Below are 22,854 nucleotides of genomic sequence, written 5' to 3'. Positions count from 1 at the left end.
AAGACTTCCCGTCTAGCAATATTGCAGACTGTGCTGCACCAATGGAGGAAAGGACAATACAAACAAGTTGAACTGAATAATTGCAAGGATTTATTTATAAGGAGTGTGAGGAAAAGCATCTGGCACTGAAGACAAGGGGTTGATTCACACGGGGGGTATTCATACAACAGGGCCATACTGTACAGTATTTGTGTGATGTAGCAAAAGACATACAATGACACAGATTCGTGCAATAAAGAGACAAAGAGCAGAGTTAATCTGAACTATTTACCGTACTGAGTCTTACTTAGATTAACATTGCAGATGCCGTCAGAATCACTCAGTGGAAGGAAATGATATCACTGCCTGGATGTTCCAAGGAATGCTGCAGCTGCCTGGGCTGCAGATGAGCAAGAGAGATAGGAGAAGCTGAGGCATTGGCAGCCTCTGGCTAAACCAGCATGTATATGGGGCATGTGGTAGTCCAAAGTGCACGACAGGTAAGGGTGGGGTGTAATGAAGAGCAAAGGGGGTGTCTGGGTGCAAGATGAAGAGGTCCAAGTGGGGTACAGTGTGAGTTCCCTTGGTGTGCAGCCTTTTTGGCTTGCTGGTTGCATCATTTGTTAGGGGTGCAGCGATGCCACTGACGTAGTGCCCCTATTACCAGTACACTGGTGGTCATTTCACCGACCTCGGAAGGATGGCAGGCTGAGTCAACCCCCTGGTGTTAATTCAGCTGAAAACTGGGCTCAAACTCAGGACCCTAGGAACCCAAACTACCACTCTAACCCCTAAGCCAATGCCAGGCTCACAATGTCAGTGCTTCGAGTGAGAAAGACCGTGCGATTCAGTGGTTGCTCCAAAAAGAATGATTGTTCAGGCTTTGTCTTCGCTGATAGCTCTTTGTCTATCCACAGTCGACGAATCGGAAAAGAGAAAAAGAACGCACAAGAATTAGAACTGCCTATCGTGTGTAGTTGTTGATTTTGCCTCTCGCACAATACTGTGCCTGGACTGGATGGTACTCGGTCACCTCACTTTCTCAGCATCCCGTTCCGTTCTTTCCCCTTCAGCAGCAAGCACCAACAAACCTTGTAGTAACCACTCCATCCAGCCATCCATCCATCCATTGGGACCATATTCTCTGCAGAGCGTTGGTGCTGCCTAAGCAGTCTCCTTGGCTATTGGGTACGATGCTGGACAGGTCGCCACTCCGACACAGGATACCAGCAAGTTGGCACTCATTTTTCCAACCTCAGAAGGATGACAGGCAGAGTCAACCCCACCTGGTATTGATTCAACAGCCAAGCAGGATTTTAACTCAGCATCCTGGGATCCCAAGCCCACAACTCCAACCATTAAGCCAACACCAGGCATACTCCATCTAGCAATGACCCGACAACCACCACCCGGGCTCTTCTCCCAGTGACTAGCTTCAATATTTAAGGGCCTCGAGAGGGGTGGAGTTTGGCAGGAGTCAAAAGTGAATCCACGCCACTTCTCGGTGTGGATCCTGAGAGCAAGGGTCATGCACCACCCTCTTTCCTCTGAGCGCGGCATGCCTATTGGTCCAGACGTGCTCTGGAGTGACATCACCCTCTCCGTGAGTCTGCCAGTTTGGAGTCACTTCCACTCATCCTCCGAATGTGCCATCCACACAAGCATCTGCGTCAACATGGGGCCGACCTGTAGCGGTCCCTATCTGTCACTCGACCACTCAGAAAGGGCACAGATGGCTTGCTGGACAGAATGGCAGTCCCTGCTGAGAGAGGGACGTGATGGAATGGTAAGTGTACATTTGCGTCTTGGTGTAAAGGCTTCGTTTGTGGCGGTGCTGGATTTGTGTACAAGCATGAACCAAAGGTATCCATGGGTAAGACGAGATTATGGTCCCCAATGTGCGGTAAGGCAGTTTGCACTGGTGAGACATATGAGGTTAGTATTGTTGCGAAGTCGAAGTGTCGTAGTTGGATAAAAGCGATTTGGACTATGGAAAAAGGCTGGAAAGGCAACCTTGAATTGTGGTGTTGAATGGAAATAAAGTCCAGTGTGTATCTGAAGCAGGTAGGGTGGTTATCGCTGGCATGTGGAAGAATTGTTATGAAGAAGGCTATTGTGGTTAAAATGATAGTTTGGCTATGGTGCACAGATTCAAATGAGGTTTTGACGTGCATATGCAAATTAGGATGCAAGCAACGAGTGCTCGGTTGTTTGAGAAGAAGATCGTGTTCAGAGAAGATAATGGGGAAGAATGGGGGAAAAAAACCTAACTAATCCCTCACAATACATATTCCCCTTGTAACCCATTAGACACAAAGGGAGGACCCGATCTAGAACATGTAATAATGAAATAACTGACTCGGGAACTGCTGTATGTTGTGTGCCATTGCCTTAGGGTCTCGGTTTCCACAACCGTCACAATATTGTAACAGTCATTTGGGCGGACATCGTCAAGTCTCCCACCCCAATGGTCACCGATTTAATGACAGAGTACTTGGTGCCGTGACGTCCTTGGGAAAGACCAAAAGATCTTCGCTTCGGTTTCCAATGCGCAGTATCTCCGACGAGTCTGTTACCGATGGTGCATTCACCAGTTCAAAAAGATGGGGGCTGAACGAAGATCTTTGATGAACTACCGCATTTGTATCCTCCTAACAAGGTTTTGGCATCAATTTTCAATGGTCACAGCTTTACTCACATCGTGGTTATATGTCCCAATTCAGTACCGCACACCAAACCAACACTCCAATTTGAGAAGAAAACAAGTTTAACTGGAGGGGGAGCACTCGGGAGAGTGCAAAACCTCCGCCGCCAATACTGCTGGGTCACTCAAGTTAACCTTATATCTTATTCATTAAATATGTCAACAGTGCTGACAGAGTTATAGTTCTTTTCTCCATTTTTTTGGGGGGGGGGGGTTGGAAATCACTTAAATTTGAGGGGGGGTTGGAAATCATTGATAACATGTAGAAATGCAAAAAAAAAAAAAAAAATTTCTCTAACAATTTTTTCTTTTTTTGGGGGGGGGGGGACCAAGTCCAAAATTTAATGGCATGATCCCTGAACCATACCTAACCCCCCCCCCACCAAGTTTCGTCGAAATCCGTTGAGTTTTTCCATAATACTGTTCACTAACAAACAAACAAACAAACAAATAAACCAATGTTTGACCCGTATCTTGCCAAAAGGTGACCTAAAAAATGACCCGTATCTTGCCAAAAGGTGACCACGTGTGACTTCTTTAAGGTCACACTGAGGTGAACAGAGCTGCTATCCACCAGGAGCGACTCCTTGAGGAATATCTGCCTACGAGAGATTCCGATGAGAATCGTTCTACAGAGTAACCATGAAAAATACGCTTTGCCTCATAACGTCACCAAATGACGTCATAATGTCTCAAGCTTGACATATCTAGAAAGCACTCATCGAGCTGTTCAATTTGAGGTACTACACGATATGGTTCCTAAAACTTGAAAATTTGACCTTGGGGTCAAATATGTTTGACCTCAGGTGCTAACCATGAAGGTCAAGACCAATCGCCACCAAAAATTAATCAGCTGAGTGCCAGACCATGAACTATATTCCCCTGAAGTTTGAAGACGATCCGATCAAAATACTCAAAAAAATAAGGGTTTCGTCGACTCCCCTGATTTGCGACAAAGTGACCTTGACCTTTGACCTTGACCTTCAAAATTTTGTGCACTGAAAGGGACCTCTATAGGCCTCTGATATGCGAAGTTACAAAAATTTCCAATGATAACTGTGCTCTGCAGAATTTTTTATACGTGATTACAGACAAACAAAAAATAAAATAAAAAATAAAAAAATAAAAAAATACAAGCTGACAAACATATCTTGCAAAACTTCGTTTTGGCAAGATAACAAGCAGTCATAAACTGGTACTTACGAAATCGTCAACTTGACCTCTGACCTTGTCTAATAAAAGCTGTCTTGAGAGAAGGTAGCGACGCAAACCAGAAGTTTCTACGATGATTCTGCACCAAACCATCAAAAATAGAATGTTTTGGATGTTTGACCTCACTGTGACCTTGACCTTTGACCGATTTTGACCAAAATCTAATCAGCACTAGCCATCACCTTCCTGAATCACGTGGTGTAATTTGACATTGGTAGCTTCTTCTGTTCTCGAGTTATCTGTACCAAACCATCAAAAATCGAATATTTGACCTCACTGTGACCTTGACCTTTGACCGATTTCGACCAAAATCTAATCAACACTAGCCACCACCCTCCTGAACCACGTGATGTAATTTGACATTGGTAGCTTCTTCCGTTCTCGAGTTATCGTGCCTACAAACAAACAAACAAACTAACAAACAAACAAGCAGTCATAGACTGGTACTTACAAAATCGTCAACTTGACCTCTGACCTTGTCTAATAAAAGCTGTCTCGAGAGAAGGTAGCGACGCAAACCAGAAGTTTATACGATGATTCTGTACCAAACCATCAAAAATCGAATGTTTTGGATGTTTGACCTCACTGTGACCTTGACCTTTGACCGATTTTGACCAAAATCTAATCACCGCTAGCCATGACGCTCCTGAATCACCTGGTGTAATTTGACCTTGGTAGCTTCTTCCGTTCGAGTTATCTGTACCAAACCATCAAATATCGAATATTTGACCTCACCGTGACCTTGAGCTTTGACCGATTTTGACCAAAATCTAATCAGCACTAGCCATCACCCTCCTGAATCACGTGGTGTAATTTGACATTGGTAGCTTCTTCCATTCTCGAGTTATCGTGCCTACAAACAAACAAACAGAAACGGAACGCATCAATATACTTATGAAATCTTTAGATTTCGTAAGTAACAAACCAACAAACAGAAACGGAAGTCATCAATATACTAACGAAATCTTTAGATTTCGTAAGTAACAAGCAGTCATAGACTGGTACTTACGAAATCGTCAACTTGACCTCTGACCTTGTCTAATAAAAGCTGTCTCTCGAGAAGGTAGCGACGCAAACCAGAAGTTTCTACGATGATTCTGTATCAAACCATCAAAAATCGTAACGTCGACCGAAGCAAAAATCTCCATTTCTCCACGCAATTATACCTTAACGTAACTCAACGACGCGTTTGCTCGTTATCCTGACTTATCCTAAAATTGACTTATCCTACCATCTCCAGTTTTCCCCTTGTGGTCTTCATATATATATATATATATATATATATATATATATATATATATATATATATATATATATATATATATATATATATATATATATATATATATATATATATGTAGCTGCGAATTCGCGCCCGCCGGCGTGCGGATGGCCACGTCACTCGAATCGCGACCCCATCGCCCACCGGACGGACAATTCAGTCGTGACCCTCCGGGAAGTATCGCCCGGAGCCAGTCATGGGTGGGCCTTTCGACCTCACCACAATTGTGCCAATCGGCCACCGGCGTAGGATAGGGTTGTTCGCCAAACTCGACCTACCTAAGTACCCACGCGAATGGTAAACCGGGCAATCATACCTCGCCGCAGGTCGACTCCAGACACGAGCCGCTTGGGCGGCCCGTTCCGTACTCTCGGGATAACCGAGTGGTGTTATCGTCGACCTCGACGGTTCAGATTATTTACCGGGCGTTTTGCACCCACTACGAACCCTTTACGTGAAGCAGGATGGAGGGTCAATCAAGAAAAGACGAAGCGAAACGGGAAAACAGTTCACACAATGCACATTTATTTCCCGGCATAAGGAAAGCACATCTATACAGCCACAGTCAAAATGCACATATAGCAACCAAAACAAAAGCAACAACGACGCAGAGTTACTATCGACTACGCGCACACATGGCAACACTTATACAATTCTACTTTACAGACGGCGCCAACACACATTTACACAAAAGCAAAGGAAAGAAGCCACCCTCATAGACAAGGGGGCAGACAGGTCTGTAGGCCAATTGTGCGCGTGACCTGGAGGAGCGGCCAGGTCCGCGAGACCGGGGGGGGGGGTCCTACCCGCGTCCTCGTGACACGTTGGCGGGCAAGCCGCAGATGTGGCCGCGTGGCTGTGCCCCGACTCCGTGCTCCTTCGCGGGTTAAGTTGGCACGACATTTGGAGTGGGGTGGGAATGGGGCCCCCTTTTGCACTATCTCAGCGCGGGGGAAAGGGAGAATTGTTGATGCCCTGGGGGAGGAGAATGGCTGGCTGGCTTGGGTCCCGCGACGAGCGATCCCACACCGCGACCTCGTCGCCGACCGCCGTCCTTCTCGCCTCGGACCCGAGCTCCTTTGCCTCTTCCTGCAACTTTTCTCAGCCGACTCCAGAACCCAACTCTCTCGTTGACACTCTCTTCCCCCGGCTCTCTTCCACTTTCCAACCAAAACTGACTCACTCTGCCACGATTCGCCTTGCGCTCGCCGTTTTATAGGCTGGCAGGAGCAGCTAATATGCAAATATTCGGATCAGGATGACCTCAGGGGCGGAGCCACGCTTGCCCATTGGTCGGAGGAAACGGCGGCGTGAACCTTCCCTCATCCTAGAATTTGCATATATCAATTTCGCACAGACGTGCCTGGAGGCAGGGCCAAGCCACCCCGCGCTTGCTAATTGGACAGAGGAGAAGTGGGCGTGTCGCGTTCTTGATCCGAATTTTCCCTCGGAAAGGCCGCTATTTGCGCTCGCGGCTCGGTGCGCTTGGCAACAATCGCCGAACGGGCCCGAGACAGCCCGACGTTTAGTGTTCACAGGTGGTGCTGGAATGGCCGTAGAAGGAGAGAGGTGAAGGGGGTGGAGGGTTTTCGGTGGTGGTTGATGGTTATGGTGCCGTTGGGAATGGCGGTGATGCGATGTTTGCGGGATTGAGTTGTGAAGGTAAAGGTCATGGCTGTTGGCGTTGTTGTTGTTGTCTGAGGGTTGGAGCGTGGTTGTAGTTGGTGACGATGGCTGGCGTGGTGGTTAAGGTGGTTGTTGTGTTATGGCGGTTGAGACGTGGTTGGTTCAAAATAAAGATAGAACAGAAAAACGCCTAACTCAAAGGATCGCAGCCCGAATGAATCACATAAATTCCCTCAAAACAACGGGTTTGGGGCTAACTACACATGTACTTAGATATATCTCACCTATGAGCCCTGAATGGTGGTTTGCGAATTTCCACAGCCGTAACAATATATATGCTTATACATATACATATATATATATATATATATATATATATATATATATATATATATATATATATATATATATATATACATATATATATACACACATATGAGGCCCCACGAGGAGGAGTGATGAAAGAGACATTTTTTAATGATATGATGATGATGATTGGCTCGGATGATAGAGTAAGGGCTAAAATAGTGCTATATGGCATTAACTCCAAAATGGCCGGTGTCCCTTCCATCACTCCTCCTCGCGGCGCCTCATATAGGTATATACATGTACATATATATATATATATATATATATATATATATATATATATATATATATATATATATATATATATATTGTTACGAATTCACGCCCGCCGGCGTGCGATCGGCTACTTCCCACTAACATCAACCGCGTCGCCCACCGGATGGACAATTCAGTCGTGACCCTCCTGGAACTACCGCCAGGAGCCAGTCACAGGTGGGGGTTTAACCTCACCACAACCCAGTCCGCATTCTACCTGCGTGAAATAGGGTGAATCGCCGAATGTCGATATACCTAAGTACCCGCGCAGGTAGCATACTGAGGAGTTGTACCACGCCGCAGGTCAGCTCCGGACACGAACCGCTTAAGCGGCTCGTTCCGTGCTAAGGGGATAACCGAGCAGAGTTATCGCTGACCTCGACGGTTCAGATTACTTACTGGGTGTCTAAACCCACTACCAATCCCTTCCGTGATGCAAGATGGAACTTTCAAACGGGAAAAAGACGACGAATGGGATACATTTCACACAAGGACATTTATTATACAACACGCAAGCATGCAAATAGGAACAACAGACAAGCACGTATACAGGCAAATAGAAACAACAGCAGGCAAACAAAAGCAAGGGAAAGCACTACGACCGAATATAATTAATACATGTACAGTCACTTAAGCAATTTTACTTGACAGGACAACGCCATGACAACATTCATTCAAAAACCCAAAAGAAACACAAGAAAAGACCCCTCACAGACAAGGGGGTCAGGCTGGACCACTTGGGTCTTTATGACACGGGACCTGGGAGACCGAACGGGTCCGGTGAGACTGTAGCAGGTTACCTGCACACTCGAGGTGCGACGGTCGGCGAGCTCTCTCCGGCACTCTCCTCTCGTATGTGCCTCGACCTTGGACCACCGCTCGCAACCCTCACGACTTGGCGCCCAGAGGGAGAAGACGTCCTCGACGATCCAGAGAGAGAACCCGAGTTCGACCTCGACCACCAAGAGACGAGGAAGCGCGAACCTCCGACGACCACCAAGAGAAGAGGAAGCTAAAACGACGAGAGCGAGTCTGAGTTCGACCTCGACCACCAGAAGAGAGCGGATGACGTTGACGAAGAAGCAGAGAGCGTCGACGAAGAGGAAGCAGAGCAATCCAGCATGAAGAAGAAGAGAGAGCGAGCCACCTCCTGCGGTGAGCCTTATATAGCACGGGGCTCCGCCTCTTCGCTCCACCCCCTTTTCAGCTCCGCCTCCCTTCGAGAAGCTCCTCGAAAAGGGGCGTTCCCCCTCCCGACCGCCTCACGCCCCTTGTCCACCAATTGCAAGCGAGCTCTTCGCCGCTTCTCGTGCCAGTGTTGGCGGCGCAAAACGGCGGGAAAACTCGTGCGTTGCTGCAGGTCTTCCACGGAGCCTTCGTTCGACGTTTTTGGATGGTCCAAAATAACGATAGCGAAAGAAAAACAGCGAACTCAAAGGATCACAGCCCTGTGAACATGGAAATTCCCTTAAAACAACAGTGGGGAAATCTAACTACACAATTACTTATCGTCATAACTGATCGAAGGACCATTTATGGTGTATTGCGAATTTCCACAGCCGTAACAAAATATATATATACATACATACACACACACACACACACACACACACACACACACACACACACACACACACACACACACACACACACACACACACACACACACACACACACACACACACACACACACACACACCGGGCGTAGTGGCGTGCGCCTGTAATCCAGCTACTCGGAGGCTTGGGTTGGAGGATCACTTGAGGACGGAAGCTCTGTGCTGTGCCGCGCTATGAGAGGGTGTAGGGCAGCCAGGAATCATAGCAAAACCCAATCCTTATCCCTGTGTCGTAATTGGTGACCAGGGTTGCGTCAGGAAGGGCATTCAGCGTAAAAATCTATGCCAAATCAGTATGCGGATCATAATGGATGATCTGCTGTGGCGACCCCTCACGGGAGCAGCCAAAAGACGAACAACATATATATATATATATATATATATATATATATATATATATATATATATATATATATATATATATATATATATATATATATATATATATATATATATATATATACATATACATATTGTTGTGGTTACCAAATTCGCAAACCACCATTCAGGTCCCTTAGGTGAGGTATCTCGGTAAGTGCATGTGTAGTTAGGCCCAAACCCGTTGTCTAGTGGGAATACATGTCATTTATACGTGCTGCGACTCTTCAGGATAGCCGTTTTTCTTTTACTATCTTTATTTTGGACCAACCGCCATGATTACCACCACAACCACAACATCAACCACCGACCACAACCACCGCTTCACCACAACCGCCACGACCTTCACGTCACACCTCGCAACCGTAGCATCGCCACCGTTCTTGCCCCGCTGTGGGTACCGGTGTTGGATTCGTGCAGAGCGCGCGTCGAACAGCGTGTACAAAATCACGGATTTTGTGCTTCAAAAACGGATCAAAAACGACACACGCCCACTTTTTGCCGTCCAATCGGTGAGCGAGGGGCGATTTGGCCCCGCCTCCAGGACGATCGATATATGCAAATTTGTGGATCAAAAAGCCTTCACGCCCACTTTTTCTCGGGCCAATGGGGAGCAAGGTGAAAGGTCAAAGGGAGGGGGTCAAAGGCGAAGCTACGGGGGGATAAAAGGACGGTGTTCGTCAGTCAGCAGAGTGTGGAAGTCTGGAGCCCGAAGCCTGCAGTAGCTGGAGAAGTTGAAGAGAGTCGAACGAGGAGAGCCCAAAGAAGAGTCCAGGGTGGAGAGTCCAGAGGCGGAGAGGCGGCAGCGGCGAAGGCAGACGAGGGGGTGCTCGCGACGGTGCCGGGAGCTGCACGCCCGAGGAAGGCCGGCAGCGCGACCTGGCCGAGGTGGAGACGCACACCAGGGATAATAAAGATCCTCTATACCCCGAGCATCAGCAACCCCCTCCTGTTTCCCCCCGCGCTGAGATAGTGCGACCAAGGGGGCCCCTTTCCCACCCCCTGCCAGGCACTGTCCGCGAGGCCCGCGGAGTGAGGCGCGATCGCCGCTCCGCGTCTCATCACCAGACGGGTAGGCGCGACCCGGTCTCGGCCTCAGGCCCGCCTCATTCTTGAGGGTATTCTTTCCTTGGTTTTGGGTATGTGTTGTCGGCGCCGTCTGTGAAGTAGAATTGTATAAGTGTTGCCGTGTGCTCGGTAGTCGGTATTAGCTCTGCACTGTGTTTTCACTTTTATATTTGCTTTTTGTGTAAATGGAATTGTGTTTTCTTTTTTTTGTGTGCTTTTGGTGGAATTGTATTTGTGTGCTTCCCGTGTGCCGCGAATAAATGTGCTTTATTGTTGAACTGTTCTCCCGCTTCGCTTCGTCTTTTCCTCTATTGAATCCTCATCTTGCTTCACGTAAAGGGTTGGTAGTGGGCTGAATACGCCCGATAATTAATCGAACCGTCGAGGTCGACGATAACACCGCTCGGTTATTCTGATAGTACGGAACGGGTCGCTTAAGTGGCCCGTGTCCGAAGTCGACCTGCGGCGAGGTGCGATCGCCCGGTCTACCCTCCGCGTGGGTACTTAGGTAGGTCGAATTTGGCGAGCAACCCTATCCCACGCGGGGGCTGATTGGCTCGATCGCGGTGAGACCGAAAGGTCCACCCGTGACTGGTTCTCGGCGTTAGTCCGAGAGGGTCACGACTGGATTGTCCGTCCGGTGGGCGACGTGCCGTGATTCGAGTTACGTGGCCGTCAGCACGCCGGCGGGCGCGAATACCGCAACAATATATACATATATACATATATTCATTTATATCTACATATATACATTCATAGCGAACGCAGTGAGCTTCATACTGAACGCGTGCACGTGAGAGAATAGGAAATCAACAACAACAACAACAACAACACAATAGCCCTGGCTATTTGGAATCCGTGTCGTTAGCTATGACTTTTTGCTTCCGGTTGTTGTTAAACGCTGTGCGGTGTATAAACACGATTGGGTTTTATTTATATCTTGTGAATATTACTTTACGCGTGCACATGAGAGAATAGGAAACAACAAAAACAACACAATACCCTGCCAATTGTGAATCCGTGTCGTTGGCAATGACCAATTTGCTTCCGTTTTTGGTTTGTTGCTGGTTTTTTTTTGTTTCCGGTTTTTTTCATGGGGAATGATGCACGCCGGGAGATCATGACCGGAAGTGTTTATTTATTTATTCAATTATTTTTTTCCCAAAGTTAATTTTATACTTCCGAAAGTGATTTTTTTCATGACAGGAAGTGTTTATTTAGTATTTAACATAACCGGGAGTGATTTTGAAAGTCTTTCCGGAACTTTTAATTGATTTTATTCTTGACCAGAAGTGATAGTTTATTTATTCAATTATTTTTTCCCAAAGTTAATTTTAATAAAGATATCTCCCGCATCATCAAAAAATAATTTTTAATCGTGATTTACATTATTTGTTCGCTGATCGCGAATCCAGGCCGAAGTAACCGGAAATTGCGTCAAAATCATCAGCTGTGCGGGGCTTACACGTACCACGGTATAGTTGGCAAGTATACAGTTGTGAACAAGTTATATGTAAAGTCAGAAGCGAATGTAAGAAGAATTCTACGTTCGCTTCTCGGCTTTGCCTCTTCCATATTATTTATACATACATTCATATATATGTATTGTTGCGGATCCGGGGTGGCGGGAATCTGACCCGGTCCTCGGTGCCAGCCTCACCACCGCCGTCTCCGGGAGTCTACAAGGCCGGCCGGCTCGGCACAGGCCTCGGGTCACGCGTCTTCAATCGCGATACCAACGTAATCCTGGACCCCACCAGTTGGGGAGATAGAACCCCTGGCTACAGACTGGCTTTGTCAGTGATCGAGCGGAGTCTACCAGTCTGTAACCATTTTGGTCTTGTATGCCAATCGAGCGGATCGTTCCTCGACGCGACACGCATTAGTCCATAGCGGCAACTGCATAAGAATTAACCAGATTTATTGGGGAACATCAGGGATCACAACACGAGCAACAAACACTGCAATGGTTATACTAACTATCTACCCGTTCTTACCTCGGGAACCACGGTCTAAAGGTTTCGAGGGGATTCTACGAAATATGCCTTATACAACACGTGCAAACAAAATAGACAGATGAACAGCATGCATGCACACAGAGTACTTGTGATGGCTCATGGACGAGAGGACCGTGTCCAAAAGCACGAATATCGTTCGTAACAAGCGGTGGTGTCCACGGGTTCAAAACTCCCGCTCGAACGTGCTGCGCGGCAAGATGGCGGCGCGGTATTCTTCCTCCTTTAGTCTCCGCGCGCTCTGACCTCGCATCGGGTCGAAGTTGGGCCTCAGCTGATCTCTCTCAGTGTCCAGCACACAAATCCCGGCCTGGCCTGTTCTCCATACAAGGCCCAAATCGAGGTCCGAGTTACACAGGTGGATCGGCAAACTTGACGCGCCGTTGGTGAGTAAGGACCGTCCGAAGGTCCGGCGTCTCCTCTCCGGCCTTCCCGCCTCGAAGCCCGACTCCCGCTTCGTCCTCTCAGCGCCTCTCTTGGTCGAATCACCGACGTGCAGGTCGGGTTAGCGTCTCTCCCGGCAGACCCAACATGGTGCCTCCTTCGTTCGCTCGCCTCGAGAACCCAGCCGTTCCTCACACACAGCACTCCTTTTGCTCCCTTTCTTTTCCTCGGCGACTGCCGTTCCCCAAACTCAGAGCTCACTTCGACACACAAGCACTCCTTTTAACCGACTGCAGTCTTCAAAACCGCCAAAACTGACTTGATGCTTCCCTTCTTTCCTTTCGTTCGGCTCTCTTTTCCAACTGAGAACTCCTTTTTCTCTCGTTCCTTTTTACCAACCCCCTCCCCAGGCGACTCAGTGACCAAAGGCCCCACTCCTTCACGTCACTTCCTGTCCAGGCCACACCTCTCTCTGTAGACCACACCCCTTCCTCTCTTACAGGAGAGGAAAAAGCATCATCTCTCGTTCCACCACCGTATGAACAGAAAAACAGTCTTCTACACCTCCCGACACACACATATCGTCGCTTACACCACACAACCTATCTATACATGAATTTTATGGGGGATCTGAGCTAATCCTATCCTTAGTAGTCCCATTAAGGGCCATTTCCGTAACAATATATATACATATATATACATTAGTATATATTTATACATATATATGCTTGAGGACGGGAGCTCTGCGCTGGGCCGCGCTATGAGAGGGTGTAGGGCAGCCTGGAATCATGGCGAAATCAAGCCCGGAATCAAGAAATGGTTCCGGGATAATGAGGTAGACGTTCTGGAGTGGCCAAGCCAAAGTCCGGACCTCAACCTAATCGAGAATCTGTGGAGGGAGCTCAAGACTGGAGTGATGGCAAGGAAGCCTTCCAACCTCAAAGACCTGGGGACCTTCGCGAAGGAGGAGTGGGCCAAAATCCCTGTAGAGATATCCAAAAACCTCGTGAGCAAGTATAAAAACCGTTTGGAGGCTGTAATCACAAACAGAGGCTTTTCCATTGATTACTGAATGTGACTTTGAACTGATCTAAGCAAGGGTATGAATAATTCTGAACATGACATTTTTTTGTAAATCTATCAATAAAATACCCCCGAAACAATGTATTTCTTGAAATGTCTCTTGCAGTGATTCTTTCAGCTGTTTGTCACATTCTTATGTAAATTAAGCCAGAAGAAACTCATTCCTCAAATAACACGATTCAAAATACTCCAAATTTGGTAAGCGTATGAATAATTTTGGGCTTAACTGTATATATATACATATATATTCACATATACACATATCCATATGTATATACGAATATATATATATATTTTTTTTTTACAGCAAAGCATTGTATTTTCTGTCTGTTTGTCTGTCCATCAATAGAATCTGTCCCACCGGTAATAACCCCATCATATTGCATACCGTTGGAATACTCTCGGCTAATGGAGATGCAAGAATACATTTTCAAACCTACAAGGTAAGGGGTTCAGAGTGGGGGGAAGACCCCAATTCTTTCTCTGGAAAAGTGTATTGTATAGTGCCAGCCGGTGGTAGGACAGTCTTACAAATCATCTTCCTATCTGTATCGCCCAGCTCACAATTCTGGCACCAAACAACCAGCTTCAAAATGTTGGCAATCCAGAGGCACTGCAGTTGTCATTTTTGTGCAGTATGGCCTTATTGCCAGTTATTTTATATTAAATATTGTATTAATCGTTACATTATTATGATAGTGTTGCTTGCGAAACTAGTGCATGCCTGTAGATGCGTGGCCGTACGTGCAAACCCTCCCCCCCCCCCGCAAAAAAACTCAAACCGCGTGCCAGAAACAACCACACAAGCCGTTCCTTCGCTTTCACGTGCCCGTACGTGCGTGGCTGTACGTGCAAAATAAATATATATATATATATATATATATATATATATATATATATATATATATATATATATATATATATACTTTAAAACCGCTTGCCAGAAACAACCACACAGGCCGTTCCTTCGCTCTCACGTGGCCGTACGTGCGTGGCCGTACGTGCGTATCCGTACGTGCATGGCCATACATGCAAAAGAAAATAAAAAAAAAACTTTCAAACCGCATGCCAGAAACAACAAACACACAGGCCGTTCCTTCGCTCTCGCATGCCCATATGTGCGTGGCCAAATATGCAAAAAAAAAAACTTTCAAACAAACACACAGGCCATTCCTTCGCTCTCATAAATGACGACTGGGTTGGGGCATTGTGTTTATCTATAAATGCGGATAAGAAATCGAGAAATTATTAGAATACAGTAAGTCATCACTATCCAAAAGTAGTGCGTGCCCGTACGGAATGTTCACATCATTCCACGAATTATCGCTTGCATTGAAGTAACAACTGCTGTGATACTTACACACAGAGTTAATTAAAATCAAGTTTACCTCCCTGTCTTTGCTTGCCATGACATTCGCTGCCATTTACCATTGGCACTCCTACCCCACGGTAACTAAGGCACTGATGGATCTCCATCGTAACCAGCACGGCACGTGACGTCATCGTCGGCTGGCCGTGCACTGGCCTATGCAGCCACGCCCACGCAGCAACGTGTCCTGTGATTGGTAACTAAATGGCGCATCGGCCACGCCTACGCAGCACGTGTCCTGCCATTGGTTGGTAAATAAATGGCCATAACTTGGGAATCACTTGTCCGATTAATATCAAATCTTGAAAAGGCACATCCTCAGGTCCCCAGCAATATATCTGGCAAGTTTCAATTAGATCGGACCAGTGGTTGTCGGGAAACAGCAGTCACAGACACACAGAAACACAGACACACAGAAACACAGACACACAGAAACACAGACACACACACACACAGACACGCACACAGACACACACACACACACACACACACACACACACACACACACACACACACACACACACACACACACACACACACAGACACACACACACACACACACACAGACACACACACACACACAGACACACACACACACATTGCTGGAATTATAGATAGATGAAATGAGGTCAATGAGATGACAAATGAAGGGGTTGAATGAAGACTGCAGAGCAATGACTAAGGAAACCCGTCGTTGTGAATCGTTTTTACCACCAAATTGAGATGTATTTCGTTGGCAAGATATGTTGAGTAGAACTGAATTCCTTAACATTTCCAAAGGCCAGAGCGTTTTGACAATTGGAAACAAAAAAAAAGTTGTGCACTTTTTTTTGATAAATTCTTTTCGGAACAATTTTTCTTCAATAAATAAATAATAATAAAAACTGTCTCCATGTACATTGTACACACCTTTATCTCGTTAGCACCTCTTCATGAACAACATCGCTGAGGAAACGGCGCTTCTTCTTTGTTTCCTCGCCCAGAGCAAGAATACGGAGGCTTTTAATGGCCAATTATTCAATTAGCGCCAACGTATTTTGCCTTTTCGCAATGAGAGGAGAGGAGAGGAGAGGAGAGGAGAGGAGAGGAGAGGAGAGGAGAGGAGAGGAGAGGAGAGAGGAGAGGAGAGAGGAGAGGGGGAGGAGGGGAGGGGAGGGGAGGGGAGGGGAGGGGAGGGGAGGGGAGGGGAGAGGAGAGGAGAAGAGCTCGTAATGGCGAACGCGGCTGAGTTTCTCTTCCCCACCGACCACGGCGACGCAGCAACGCTTCCTGTCATTGGTTGATAAAAAAATGGCCGCAGCAACGGTTCCTGTCATTGGTTGGTAAATAAATGGCCATAACTTGGGAAGCACTTGTCCGATTAATATCAAACCTTGAAAAAGCACACACTCAGGTCCCCAGCAATATATCTGGCAAGTTTCAATTAGATCGGACCAGCGGTTGTCGAGAAACAGCGGTCACACACACACACACACACACACACACACACACACACACACACACACACACACACACACACACACACACACACACACACACACACACACACACACACACACACACACATTGCTGGAATTATAGATAGATAATGTGATGAATTAATTAGAATTATACAAAGTGCCTTGCTCTTTTTCTAAACTCTAAATTCCTTCCGCACAAGGTGTGGCTCCTCTGAGAGTAATTATATATGGAGACAGGGAAAGAGTTTTCTCACAATCAAGCAGAATGGCGAGATCAGAAAATAATAAAATAATGATTGGGAAACGGTCGTGACATTCAAAACTTACGCCTGGTGTTGGCTTAATGGTTCGAGTGATGGGCTTAGGATCCTCTGGTCCTGAGTTCAAATCCTGCTTTGCTGTTGAATTAATACCAGGTGGGGTTAACTTGGCCTGTCATCCTTCTGAGGTTGGCAAGATGAGTACTAGATTGCTGGAATCCTGTGTCGGAGTGGCGACCCATCCAGGATTGTGCCCAATAGCCAAGGAGACTGCTGAGGCAGCAACAATGCTCTGCACAGAATATGGTCCCAATACAATGGATGGATGGATGGATTCAAAACTTGGTTTGTTTGAACAGCTCTGTTTAACAAAAAAATCAAATTTTTGTGCTCACCTGTCCTTTGACATTACACATGCCTGAACCTGGTTTTAAAATATCAGATTAGTACATGTGTCAAACTGAGATGTTTGATGATTTCTTATGCAAGGGAAGTTCAAGCACAAGATTGTATGGATTGCACAGTTCACAGACCACAAGGAAATCAAGACAGACAGACAGACAGTGCCCAAAAGAATTGGCTGTTTTCAGGAAGCTGGCGCCAGGCCTGTTGCCAGCATCCCTGCATGCCCCCCTCCCCTCTCCACGCCCCCCTTCCCCTCTCCCTTTCTCCTGACTCTCCCCCACACCCAGCTGTGAAAACAGCACATTTCCTCACTCGCCTGCCCGCAGGGACCGGCCTCGATTCCAGACAGTTTTTGCTACCGCCCCCTGCTGTCTCCAGAACAATCTGGCTGCCTGTCTTACAGCATCTGTCCGTTTGTGTCAATGTCACACTTCATGAGGGTCTCAGTGGCATGTTATTTTCCTTGAATTTATAATCTCTGCAGGTGTTTGAGCTATAAATTTACATTTACACCAAAGGTCAAGGATAATCTGAAATTGCATCGTGGCTATATTGCGAACAGGTAACCAACTTACCTCTGAGTGAATTGGGAAGCATTAAAAGCCATTTATTTTTCAAAAGGACATTCTGCTGTGCTTGCAGTCTCACTATCGAGATATGGAAGACAATATTTCTTTTCAATATTTTGAAGGAGCCTTCAGTAGATAGAGGGCAACTGCTGGGGGGGCAGCTAATATGAAAGAAAATCAAAATTCGGAAAAGGAAGAGAAGTGAGGAGTAAAGGAGAGGGGTGGGAAAGAAGTATAGAAATAAATGGGACTAAAAGAAGTGAAGGAAGCAAGCCGGGGTCGGGGGGCCGGGTGGAGAAGAGGTCACAAACCTCGTCCGATTTGTATATATAATAAATATATGTCCACCAATGAGAGGCTCACTTGTTGCTGAAACAATGTCATCCCTGAAGTATCACATCATGATCGCCCTCTGGTGGTCTTAGCATCAGTCACCATCTCTAGATCGTTCAGAGTGTTGAATATTCATCTGCCGCATGTTGCTGTTGGCTGTGTAATTCCTGGAAGCACAGCTGTGTTGCTCATGCAGTACCTTTTGTAGGTGAGACTTTAGTAATCATAATAATAATAATAATGAACATTTATTGCGTGTTGGTGTTCGTCAAGTCATGATGCTCATGGCACGTTACAAAATAAAAACATCTTAATCAGAAATAAAAAATATTTATATTGTTATCAGAAATTAAATACTATCAATTTATTTAAAACTGTGAAGGTAGTAGTCAAGACTCACTCTAAATATCCAAAGACAAACGTTAGTATTGCAAGTCTCATCGTGCCCGTGGGTAACCAGTGCAGCGAATCGGGTCATGCCCATGTGCAGGTCGTTGCTACAAGCCAGATTGCACCCGTTGGTAAGCCAGCATTGCAGATCGGATCGTGGGTAGGCTGGTGCCGAAGCGGGGAGGTGCCCACAACAGGCAAAAGATGCCGGCCAGGACGCACCCGCATGCAGGACGAGGCCCCATCCGCCACCAGATGCCAAAGCAAGCACGACGAATGAGGAGCGAGCAGACGATGTAGCAGGTGAACAGGCCCGAAGCAAGCGACGTGCAGCAAAAAGGACAAACCAAGGACAACGAACCAGGCAAGCTGCGCCAACGACCGCCCGAGGCGCCTTGGCGCACAGGTGAGCAGCCACGAACTGTCGCTGGGCATGGTCGTGGTGATGTTAGAGCATTAATGTGGAATTTGTTCCTGATGATGTGGATAAATCGTCTCCTTTTCAGGAAAGACATCCTGGAGTCTTTAACGTCCACTAATGAGATGGGTCCTCCCGCTTAATGCAAAGTGGATGGACGTCACAAACATACTGTTACGGAAATGGTCTAGAGGTAATTGGGTTTAGTTTATTCTAGTTATTTCATAGTACATGGCAGAATAAGTGTGACGTAATTCATGTAATTAACGAGAGTGTCTAGGAAGCTCTTGACTCACCTGCCCCAGTGTTTATGTGTAAGCCCACCCCTCCCTCCCCCCTCGTCTTTATATTCCCCAATGTGATCTGTCTTTACATGTAAACTTCCATTCTGCAGCGCTAGGAGTCCACATGGTCCAAATGGGATGACATACAGGGCCTTGAGAAGGAATTCACACCCCTCAAGTTTTGTTACATTTTGTTGTGTTGCAGCCTGAATTTGAAAAGGATAAAATTTAAATTTTTGGTCAGCGATCTTCACAAAATACCCCACAATGACAAAGTGAAAACATGTTTTCAGAAATTTTTACAAATTAATGCAAGATGAAAAGCTGAAATGTCTTGCGTCAAAAAGTATTGAGCCCGCTGAATCAATACTTTGTGGAAGCCTCTTTGACAGCGATTACAGCTTCAAGTCTTTTTGGGTATGTATCATGTCTTCTTGTACATATAGATTTGGGGATTTTCTCTCATTCCTCCTTGCGTACTTGCTCAAGCTCTGTCAAGTTGGATAGGGAGCGTCGGTGAACAGCAATCCTCAAGACCTTCCACAGATTCTCAATGGGATTCAAGTCTGGGCTTTGGCAGGGTCACTCGAGGACTTTCACGTTGTTATTCTGAAGCCATTCCAGTGTTGCTTTGGCTGTATGCTTGGGGTCATTGTCCTGTTGGAACGTAAATCTTCACCGCAGTCTAAGGTCTTTTGCACTCTGAAGCAGGTTCACCTCAGGGATTTGCCTGTATTTGGCTACATTCCTTGTTCCCTCTGTCCTTACAAGGCTCCCAGTCCCTGCCGCTGAAAAGCATTCCCATACAGTGTGACCACTCCTTGGCTTTTTTCACAAGATCTTGGCTATTCGTTGTTCACCTTGGTGTCTTGGTTTTCTATAGGTTTTCTTGGCGTATAGGTTTTCTATTGTCATCACTTTTCCGATACCTTGTGAATTCTTAGCTTTTTTTCATTGCCTCACCTTGGCATTTATGAAAATGAGGAGTGGTCACACTGTTCCCATAGAAAGATGGTGCCACCACCATGCTTCATGGTAGGATTGGTGTTAGATTGGCGATGAGCTGTGCTCGGTTTCTGCCAGACGTAGCACTTTGCATTCTGGCCAAAGAGTTCAATTTTCATCTAATCAGACAACAGAATATTTTGCCTCATGCTCTCAGAGTCTTTCACGTGCCTTTTGGCAAACTCCAAGCGTGCTGTCATGTGCCTTTTTCTCAGGAGTGGCTTCCTTCTGGCCACTCTCCCATAAAGCTTAGATTTGTGAAGTGCTGCAGAGACTGTTGGCGATCCAGCAGGTTCTCCCATCTCAGCGAAGGAACTCTGTTGTTCTGTCAGAGTGGTCATTGAGTTCTTGGTCACCTCCCTGACCAAGGCCCTTCTTGCCCGGTTGTTTAGTTTGGTTGGACGGCCAGCTCTAGGAAGAGTCTAGGTAGTTCCATATTCTTTCCATTTCCTAATGATGGAGCTCACTGTGCTCTTGGGAACTTTTAACACTCTGGAAATTGTTTTATACCCTTCTGCAGATGTATGCCTCCTCAAAATTATATCTTGGAGATGCACGGACAGTTCCTTGGACTTCATGGTGGAGTTTCTGCTCTGACATGCACTGTCAACTGTGGGACTTTATATAGGAAGGTGTGTTTCTTTCAAAATCATGTCCAATCAATTGAATTGGCCACAGGTGGACTTCAATAAAGTTGAAGAGACATCTCAAGGATGAATAAAGGAAATTGGATGCACCTGAGCTCAATTTGGAGTGTCATAGCTCAGGGGTTGAATACTTATTGATGCAAGACAGTTCAGCTTTTCATGTTTAATTAATTTGTAAAACTTTCTCAAAACATTTTCACTTTATCATTATGGGGTATTTTGTGGAGATCAGTGACAAAAAAATTAAATTGAATCAATTTTAAATTCAGGCTGTAACACAATAAAATGTGGGAAAAAAATCGAGGGGTGTGAATTCTTTCTGAAAGCCCTGTATGGAGCCATGTGGCTCCAGTGATGGAGTGGTGAAAAGTCCATGTGGCTCGAATGGGAGATGAGCATGGGTGGCCATGTGTCTTACCAGCTGTGAAAGTTTCCCCTTTCCCCACCCACCCACCCCCTCACTGCCATGTTGCCAATGAGCAAGTCACAAGTGATCTAAGATACCTCCCCAAATGGGGGTTATAAATAAGGTGAAGCACACTTTGCAAAGAAAGTGAGGGAGGATGGCTGGATCAAGAGAGTGGGAGCAAATGACTGGATCAAGAGAGCGGGAGAGAACATCTGGATTAAGAGAGTATCACTGGATCAAGAGAGCGGGAGAGAATCGCTGATCGAGAATATGAGAGAGCAAGAGAGAGAGAGAGAGCAAGAGAGAGAGAGCAAGAGAGAGAGAGCGAGAGAGAGAGAGAGCGAGAGAGAGAGCGAGAGAGAGAGCGAGAGAGAGAGCGAGAGAGAGAGAGCGAGAGAGAGAGAGCGAGAGAGAGAGAGAGAGAGAGAGCGAGAGAGAGAGAGAGCGAGAGAGAGAGAGAGCGAGAGAGAGAGAGAGCGAGAGAGAGAGAGAGCGAGAGAGCGAGAGAGCGAGAGAGAGAGAGAGCGAGAGAGAGAGAGAGCGAGAGAGAGAGCGAGAGAGAGAGCGAGAGAGAGAGCGAGAGAGAGAGCGAGAGAGAGAGAGAGAGAGAGAGAGAGAGAGAGAGAGAGAGAGAGAGAGAGAGAGAGAGAGATATAGAGAGAGAGAATTACTTGATCGGAAGAGTGGGAGAGAATCGCTGGATCGGAAGAGTGGGAGAGAATCGCTGGATCACTTGGTCACTCTTCCTCTCTGGATGACCACTCTTTCCCTGGCTGTGTGATCTCTCTCTCTCTCTCTCTCTCTCTCTTCTTGGTGGTTGCTGTGCGGACAAGTTGCCCCAAATCGAACATGCCACTGGCCCGATTGGCACAAAGACCAGGCGCAATCAAAGCCTACTCGCATCGCAAGTTTCTTACTTTCTCGTCCTCTCCTACATCAGTCTCCTCACCCAAATGAGTGGAAAAGTTATTTGTTCTAAGTCAATGTGGTTTCAAAGGCATGAGGGATTTATCTTAATTTCATTTGTAACTGTCTGTATTTGTTGCTTGTGGTTGTGTTCTGTTCTTCTACCCTGCCCTGTTTCTCATTATAATAAACCTTTGTTAATAAGAACCCTGTCTGTGGTCGCTGAGGGAACAAGGGCTCTGTAGCGCATTAGTTAATTGGGAAATTAAACCTGTATGTGGGAACATTTGTGAATCAGCATGCTGAGGTGCTATTAGTTAAAACAAAACGATCCTCTGGCATCGCTCGGCCAAATTTGGGAGGGCAACTTTAGAATGACATGGTTCTCAAACCACCGAACAGCAAATTATGGGCATATGTGGCAGCCT

This window comes from Eptatretus burgeri, chromosome 10 (genome assembly GCF_056783735.1).
Source record: "Eptatretus burgeri isolate ZD-2024b chromosome 10, Ebu_testis_v1, whole genome shotgun sequence".
Lineage (NCBI taxonomy): Eukaryota > Metazoa > Chordata > Myxini > Myxiniformes > Myxinidae > Eptatretus > Eptatretus burgeri.
This window is presented reverse-complemented; position numbering follows the sequence as displayed.